The 9,433-nt window shown below is 32.8% G+C and overlaps 1 pseudogene; it reads left to right on the forward strand.

Moving 5' to 3' along the window:
• The first annotated feature begins 271 nt into the window (after positions 1 to 271).
• On the forward strand, positions 272 to 9,142 carry LOC132953545 (uncharacterized; annotated as a pseudogene).
• The last annotated feature ends 291 nt before the right edge of the window (positions 9,143 to 9,433 follow it).

Here is a 9,433-nt window from a genome sequence, read left to right on the forward strand (position 1 = left end):
ATACATCGAAGCTGTCGATCTCGTGTCTCTGCCCTCGGGCTTGACACTTGCTCCTTTTGACGGAACATACCGTGAAATGATCCCACTCAACAGTGAGGTAACTCTAGGACCAGCTAAGATATTAGCTGACACTGGCTGGGATATCCTGCACGGAGACTGGGCCATAGACTTTGAGTGGATTAGCACTTGGAACAACCATGTTTCAAAAGCCTCAAGAAGATGCCTCCGATTTAGGAAAGTCATGTACTCTGAACCAACAGGTTGAGTCAAGATGACTGTTTCGGTCGAGTCAGATGGGGATAGGAAGATTACGCAGATTACGGAGGCAGAGGTTGCGCCTCAGTGGTTATTAAAATCTAAATAAAGTACCTCGCATAATGATGCACTCCTCTCCGTAAATTTAACACCCATAACTTTCTTAGAGTTTTATCTGCAGGAAAAATATACATAGAGCTGCTCCCAATCTGCTACTGAAATTTATTGTTGAGCAGTCACCCCCTAGATAAGATAAGGTAGAATTAAAACAATTATAAAAAGGTGGAGAAGTGGGTACCGCTCTGCTGTACAGTGGTGGTCGAGTATTGTAATGAATGTGTTATATTTGAATTCAATGATAAATCATTGGAAACGAAAAACGATTCTGAGCGGAGACGGTGCGTTGTAATAAATGTGTCTCATATCAACAGTTTACCGACAAGCCAGGCCCGGACGCGCACTTTCTTTGTGAAATCGAACGCGTCAAGCTCGCCCCGGTCCTCACGTTCCGCGACCCGGATTGTTGACAGAACGTAGACCACCCACTGGTTTTCACGCTTGTGACACCCAATCACCTGCTGTCCCACGAAACCATACTGCAGCGACCGCTGCCAGACGATTCTCGCCTCCACGAAGGACGTAGTCTCACCTCCGTTCACAGCGTGAATTAGCGGTAAGTACCTTGTAAGTTGTAATAAACGTGTCTCACATCAACAGTTTATAGTAGATGAATCAAAATTGAAGACCGAACTCAATGTTCTCTATATATATAGGAATTTAAACTAAAATGTAATCAAAGTATCTCTGATAATGTTTATAGTCTCAAGTCTTACAACTGCGTAACATAGCAAATTTAAATTCAGCAGATCACGTTTAGCTCCGTTAGTTTATACATTAGTGATTCGACCTATTATGTTTTTGTATGTTGGTTTTTTACTATTATTCAATTTTTAAGTGAGTTATGAGCATTTTTAATTTACTCTATATTATATACGCATAACTTTTTAAACAATTTAACTATCTTAAAGGGGCAAACGTCGAATTGGTTCCCGGGTCAATTAAAGTGTACGAATTGGTTCCCGAAAAAAATACTTCAGTTTATCAGTTTAAAAACTCACTGTTACAAGATACGTATATGTACAATCGATAATCTTATAATATTAGGTTTTACGATGTCTGGGAAAGCTTATAAATATAATTTTATATCTAATAGATTGATTATGACAACTAATCTAGTACGTACGTTAAAATGGAAGTGATGTTAAGTGAAAAAAATTAAAAACTTCATTATTAAGGTTTTCAAATACGGATTCCAAAAAGAACTATCTGGAAATATGGAACGTTGAACTTGTACAAAAAGAAATGCACATCGTTTTTAAAAATAAATAATTTTTATAATATTGAGGAATGTAACCTCGGACACAATCATGAAAAAGATAGTGAAAACATATTGGATAGGCAAGCATTAAGCAATAACTTAAAAAGAAAAGCTCAGGAAAATCTTGAACGTCCAAAAAAAATAATTTGCCAAGAGCTACTAGTCAATGGTGATATTGAACAGATTACAGCGCATGACGTTTTTAGATTAAGATAAAATATTCACGATAGTAATCAAGTAAGTTACCTAAATTACATAAGACATTAACAGAACTACATGAAGCATTAAATAATTACGATGCCATAATAAATCGTGGAGACAATTTTAAATTTATTAATAATTTTGAAAGAAATATTTTAGTTTTTACTTGTTCATATAATTTAGAAATACTCGGCAAAATGAAAACAGTGTTTGTGGAAGGAACTTTTAAATGTTGCCCAAAAATTATTTTACCAGCTTTTTACCATTCATGGTGTGAAAGATAACAATTATTTTCCCTTAGTTTTTTTCCTACAGCCCGATAAGAACAGTACTACTTATATACAAGCATTATAGAACATCATATAAGGCCTGAAATTATTTTTGCTTATTTTGAAAAGGCTATTCACCTGGCAGTATCTGAAGTTTAGCAAGAGTCTAAATTAAGAGGATGTAGATTCCACTTAGGACAGGCGTGGTGGAGAAAAATTCAATTTCTAGGACTCTTAGATGAATTTAAAAATAAAGATGAATTTGTGATTGCTACTTTGGGATCACTGTGAAAAAATCACTGTTACTATTCATGCCATCACTAAATGTGTACTGGACTAGGGGACATGGTTAACCCAGGTCAGACCAGACAGTACACACAAACTTGTCCCTAAAGAGTGTACAGCCAATATAATAGACGTCAACATTGAGCGAAGAGCCGTGTTCGTTATTATCGTGCTATAGGTACACACTCCCCATAATTCAAATACGCATCGTGTCACAAATAAAACCGAAATCGTCATCCGACCGATCGCCCGTATCAATTATAAAAATATATCGAGAGCGCCGAGCTGAAGCCGCCGCCCGATAGTCATAAATCGTTCACGACAATAATTATTAACCCTGTGCCGGTACATACACGCTATCATTACCGCGCACGCACACACCCGCTATCAACGCAGCTGCCGTCTGTCAAATACAATCACGTCACCGTTGGTACCCACTCGCCAGTATATTCAACACCGTCTACGAATCGAGGAAGTATTCACCCAGCCGCTGTCAATACAACTACCATTCAACTACATACCACATCAGTGGCGGTTTTGGGGGTGAGGCAAGTGAGGCACCGCCTCACTTATAATTTTCAGGAAAATAAAAAATATTTGTTTCTTTATATTGGTATTTTGTACTATTTTTAATTTTAAAATTTTAATCGTATAATTTAATTTTTAATTTTTATTGATATATTTCAGACATTAAATGCTTTAGAATTTAAGTTTAATAAACAACAATATTGAATATTATTTTTTTTGAACAGAACTTGTGCGAACGCGAGAATGGCTGCGCGTCGCTGTAACGTAACTTATGAGCTATTATAATAGCTGTTTCTATTTAATATTGCGCCCGGCGCGGCGCGGCGCCACCACCGCTAAAGCGCTGAGATCGACAGAGGCGGTAGCCGCCGTCGCCTAAGTTTGTGCATGCGAGGTGCGTCTACGCACACACATGTAATTTCGTAAAATAGTGTGAATTGCGCATGCGCAGACCGCCGCCAGAGGCGACTAAAATCAACTGCACAACGGTCAACGATATTATAAACGTAGGCCGCCGCCCGCCGGGTACATAAATTGTATGTAGCCGCGCTACTTGCTAGGTGGGGGGCTGCTAGGTATATAATATGTCAAATCATATATTTTTTAAATAATGTATTATTCAATAAAATGTATATTGTAAATGTTTTATTATAAAAGGACAAAAGGTTTATGTCGGATGATAGGTTATTATTATTTTTTTGTTTTGCGTGTCATATTAGGTACACCTATATTTTGTTTATTAATTATTATGTATTTATCTTTTAAGTTAAAATCAAATTACAACTAAAAGACTAGTCATATAATATGTTATATTGTTTTTTGTTATTTATATTTTATGTGGTAAAATACTGTAAATTATATGTATATAGTTAGGGAGGGGTGTATGGAAAAATCTCTACGTGGTACACCCTAGGCAACAGTAGTGATCTAATCATAACTGGCTAATCTTTCCTCTCCATTTTAATAACCCATACCTACCATTTAAACATACATTAACATATTTTGTTCCTGTGTTAGAGACTTAGAGTAATAGTGTATTAACTATTTAATATTTTTCCGCCTCATGTAAAATTACATGCCAAAACCGCCACTGTACCACATACATTCAACTATAAGTAGAAGGAAACCGTGAGTCCAAATAAATAAAATTGTATAAATTGCCTTTCCTTGCTACACGTATTTTAATTGTAAAATCACTATAAGTGATATAATTTCCTTAATTAAAAGAAAATACTGTTATCTAATAAATATAATTTATGCATATGTATTTTCAATAAAAGATAATATTTTTATGAACCTAAATACAATACTGCGTTCATAATTTAATATTACAGCTGTCTACGTAAAAAAATGTGTTCTATACAAATGTCTTTTATGTCTCTTTTAAAACTTACTTTTACGTGTCTCCATAAACACTCGATTGTTTGTGTTTGAATATCTGTATGTGGATTTATGAAGTTTCTTATGGTTAGGTTTGTAGGTTTTTAGGTTGTGAAAAAAATTGTAAATATGTTACCCTCCAACCTGAATTTTGTAATTTTTTTTTTTGCTCAATTCCAGTGAATTCCTGGCTGGATTTTTATAATTCCTGCTCTACCCGTTAGCAAGTGTGGATAGTGCCGGTTCGCGAGTGGGGCAAAACAGTGACAAGGACCACACCTGCACATTCTCTCGAAAACTGTATCGTAGATGTAGGTAATTCAATATTTTCATGTGGACATAACATGTGGCATTATCTAGAGTATGCAGTTTAAAAGGACTTCGTGTAATACTTACTTTACCTTGCACCAGTACTATCAGAAAATAGTTGTTGATAGTTTGTTGGCTTTGATGAAAAATTATTATGCTTATATTTGATGAAATATTTGTCCATCAAGAGTGTGTCCAAAAATCATCCAGAAACATTTGGGACTTAATGATTTTATTAAAATTAGCAACCCAGGTAAAACGTTTTTTTTAGTTCTAATAATCGAAATATTTTTCATTTAAGCAGTAACTGTTAGAACAAAGTATTATTTGTCATGTCTGACCAGAAAGTTTAGTTTTCGACGACGGTTGAAGCGTTGGAAAGCGACCTTTTTCCGTCCAGCTGGTGTAAGTAGAAATTCCAAAGAGTACCGTCCGGTAAAATGGAAATCCCCGAAAGTATTGAGCACACGTATCACGCGTATCTTCTGCACAACCAGTCACTAAAATCTATACTACAAAACATAAACTTTTGGTAATTGGTTACATCTAAAGGCTCAGACACATAGAGCTGTCTGTCGCGGCAGTCAGCGATCACGCGATCATCGCAGCGATCAGCGATCTGATGACGGTACACAAGCAGCGATAATTTGTGAGCGGTCTGCTACAGTCATAATCTAGTGATCTAGTACACAGTTGCTTATATCTGTCCTCTTGGTTTTATTTTTTTAACTATCACCATTTACAATAATTTCAAGTTTTGATTAAGAACAACTTATTTTATTTCTTATCCTTAAAAATAAAATAAAGAAACGAAAATGGGTGCATGAAGAAATCAATACAGCGAGGGATCAGTTTGGTGAATACCTATTAAATCAGTCCCTTAAATATCTAAATTTTCGTACTACACACTGAAAGCTATACAATTTACTTAAGGGGTTGTCAGGATTAAATAAATAGCACAAAACAAAAGACTAGGACACTAGGGTATTACTCTAGTTTATTGAATATTAACACGTGAACGTCGCCGAAGCGTGGAATAATAATTATACAAATAAATATAAAACGGTGGTTCGTCCGAGAGCACATACGTTGTGCTCAACCGTAACGGCGAAAGATAAAAGACAGTGGTACGGCGTCGGAGACGTGCCGCTGGGTCGACTGACAGTGCTACCCGAACGTATAAAAAAAAAGATCGCTAATAACACATAGTCCCAAATCGGTCAAATCTAAATTATTTTAGATAAATACTTTATATCACCGTTCACAACAAAGCTATATAAATAAAGTAGTATCTATCTGATTTTTCAATATCTCAAAATAGTAAATATACTGCCTATCTAAAAATGAACTCAAATAGTTTATTAATAAGTTTATCGATATTAATTTATTAATAAAAAAAATCCTCTCGTCTTGGCAAAACAATGAAATTTTATACCAAGACGTCAAGATATCTCAATCACTTGCATCAGAATCGGACATTCCTTTCTCACATGCTCATATCTAATTAGCTAAGAGTCCCAACCAAGATGCAACACATGCAACCAAATACTCACCATCAAACATATAGTGGATGAATGCGCACTGTACACCTCAACACGCACCGACCTGAACGGCATGTTCAAATTAGATTAGGTGGCATACCTAACGTTGTAGAAGCACGACGGTCATCAAACCTCAAATATTATTGAATTTTTAAATATTCAAATATTATTAAAAAACTAAATTCAAATACAAAAAAGTAAAGTCATAATTATCTGCTAAATGTAATACCTAATTTTAAGAAACATCAGTACTATGCAAAACATTGACAGGCTAATAAGTAATAACCTTCGCTGTCGTAGCTTTTATCCTTTAAATAATAATAAAAAAAAAGTATATCGATAATAATAATACTGAATTACAAACCACAGTAGACATGGAAACAAATATAGAATACTTTACTAAATATTATATTGTGATTTATGATAATACTAATTAATAATACAAAAACAAAATACACACTATATAATTTACTTTTATATAGGTTTCAATGACAATGGTATTTTTTTTATCATAATAATATATTAACAGAATATAATAATAATAATTTTGGAAAGAACAATACTAATTTATAATAATTGGTATAATATAATATTGTGTGAATAAATATTTGTGTATGTGAATTTGTGAGTTATATTTTATATGCAATATACATTATACATACATGTTTTATAGAAAAAATAAATGATTGAATCTTATACTTTTATCATAGGCGTAACTTTTACTATTTTGGTAAAGGAGAATAAGTAATTACAACATAAAATTTTGGAAAGTTAAAGTTTTCAAACTGTTCAAAACTTTTATTTTCATTTATTGATTAATTTTAAGTTGAAATATTATAGCACAGACTACAAGTTATACAATCAAAACAAATTAAATAGTTAAAAGTGTAGTTAGGTTTTATACAAAAAACAAGGGCTTATAAAATGCCGCAAATATGAATATATCAATAATAAAATCTACGAAGTTACGCCTATTGTGTTTAATTTTTTCATCAATATTTTGTAGTTACTTAATATACATCCTACAGAGAGGTTTAGTTTGTTCCATTGAAATAAATGATAACCATACACACAGTATAAAATCGGCCGAGAGCCTAAGATTTCATTCCAGCTGATAATAATGTCAAAGACATTTTCAACGAATATTTTGACAGCGGAATGGGTATAGCAGAAGCGCAAAAATATCATGAACAGTTATTAGAGCTCAAAGAGGACTTTATGCTAGAAAGTTTAGTGAACGGTAGTAAAAATTCATGCTACAGATCAATTCGAAACAGGCATGATACTTGGAGAAATTTGAATCTGGGACCACGTACTGGCAAAGGATTAATTGAGGTAATATTTTAAGAATTCTAACTAAATGTATTGGGAAAAATAATATAGGTATCAATATTTTTTTCAGAAACTGAAAGAGAAACAAAAAGTTTATAGTGAAAATAGTACAACTGTTTAATTTAAAGAAAACCAATTTTCTGTAATTGTGGTAACTCCCATTATGAGAAGAGCTCACCAAATGAAAAAGGCTCAAGAAATAATATTTGTTGATAGCACTAGTGCATGTGACCCACTAAATCATTCAATTACGTTTATTATGTGTCAAAGTGCAGCTGGAACAGTACCTCTGGCAATAATTATAACAATGTCAAACTTGCGAGGGTTATTATGTTATTGCGAGGGGTTTTTTTGGTAGGGGGTATCCCAATATATTTCTTACTGATAAAAGTGCAGCAGAAATAAATGCAATAAACCATGATTGGCCTAAAAGTAAAACTCTACTTTGTACATTTAACGTCTTGCGAGCAGTTTGGGGTTGGTTTTGGGATACTTATCACCAAATTCCAAAGAAAAAACGCAAGCCCTTAATGAAAACTTTTCAAAACATATTGTACGCAGAACGTGCGTATAGACAAGGAATTGAAAACGATGAATTTTCTCAGTGAAAAAAATACTTAGAAAATTATTGGTCATATAAAGAAGATTGGTGTTTGTGTTATAGGGATGATACTTCTAGGGGACATATGACAAACAATTATTGTGAAGTAGGTGTAAGACTTTACAAATATCATGTTTTAGGACGAGTAAAAGCTTATAACATCTTATCTAGCTTTGATTGATTTGAGAAGTATAGCTTTAGAAGGTTATTATAAGCGGAGATTGAGAGAATATGCTGGCAGTAGAACTTCATCGACTAGATTAATTCTTCGATAAATGATGAAAAAAGTTACTTTTTTAAGTAAAAAAATGATTATTCAAGAAAATGATCATGAGTTTTTAGTGCCAAGTGAAGAAGAACAAAGTATGTTATATTATGTAGACATCAAAAGTGGAATATGTTCACGACCTTTGTAAACATCAGTATGCTATATATCAGTTTTTAAGCATAAAATCGGTTAATTTTCCTTTAATAACTCCAATGGACCGCCACAACATACCTTGAATTTAGAGATAAAATGTTGGATAAGTCTTTTTATGATCTATTTATAACGGAAACCCAGAGAGAAGAAAATGTATCAGATAAATATAAATATGAAGAAATAAATGTTAATAATACCAACAATAAATTAAATGACAACAAAGAAAATGATAAGAGCCAGAATAACATTGAACAACACAGACCAAATTATATCCAAGAGACAAGTACTAATAATAATAGTAAATTTGAAAATGTGATGAATTTATTAAATTCTTGTAATGTTTCTTATGGGTCATCACTAAAAGGTATTGATAAATTAGAAGAAAAACTTAAAAAAAATAAAACCCAAGGCCAATGGGAACATTTTTTGCACACAGCTGGTAACTGTATATCAACAAGACAACGAGATGGTGCTAGAATTAAAGTACAGCCCACTATAATTGCAAGGAGAGCTAGGGGAAGCAAACGTTTATTAGGAGGAAGACCTCCAAAAGGTGAAAATCCTCAAAAAAAAAAGAAAAAGAAATGTAGGCTTAATATAAATTTAAATCAGCCAAATGCTAAGAGCCATGGATCATTATAATTACTATGTTTATATATATGTTATAACTGACTTTCATTTTTTAATTATCTTAATTATTATTTGTGTTTTTGTAATTATATTAAGGAATTTTGTATTATTATGATTATTTGTATTTATAATTGATTTTTATTTTTTATCATAATATTTTTAAATTTTAATTATAATTTACTACACTTAAGTGATTTCTAACTAATACTATGACTGGGATACCTATATTTTGTTAATTTTTTGTATTTAAAGATAATTTCAAACTACTTTATGGAAGTATTTTTAATATTTGTAATATGTTAA

This window comes from Metopolophium dirhodum, chromosome 1 (assembly GCF_019925205.1).
Source record: "Metopolophium dirhodum isolate CAU chromosome 1, ASM1992520v1, whole genome shotgun sequence".
In the NCBI taxonomy this organism is placed as follows: domain Eukaryota; kingdom Metazoa; phylum Arthropoda; class Insecta; order Hemiptera; family Aphididae; genus Metopolophium; species Metopolophium dirhodum.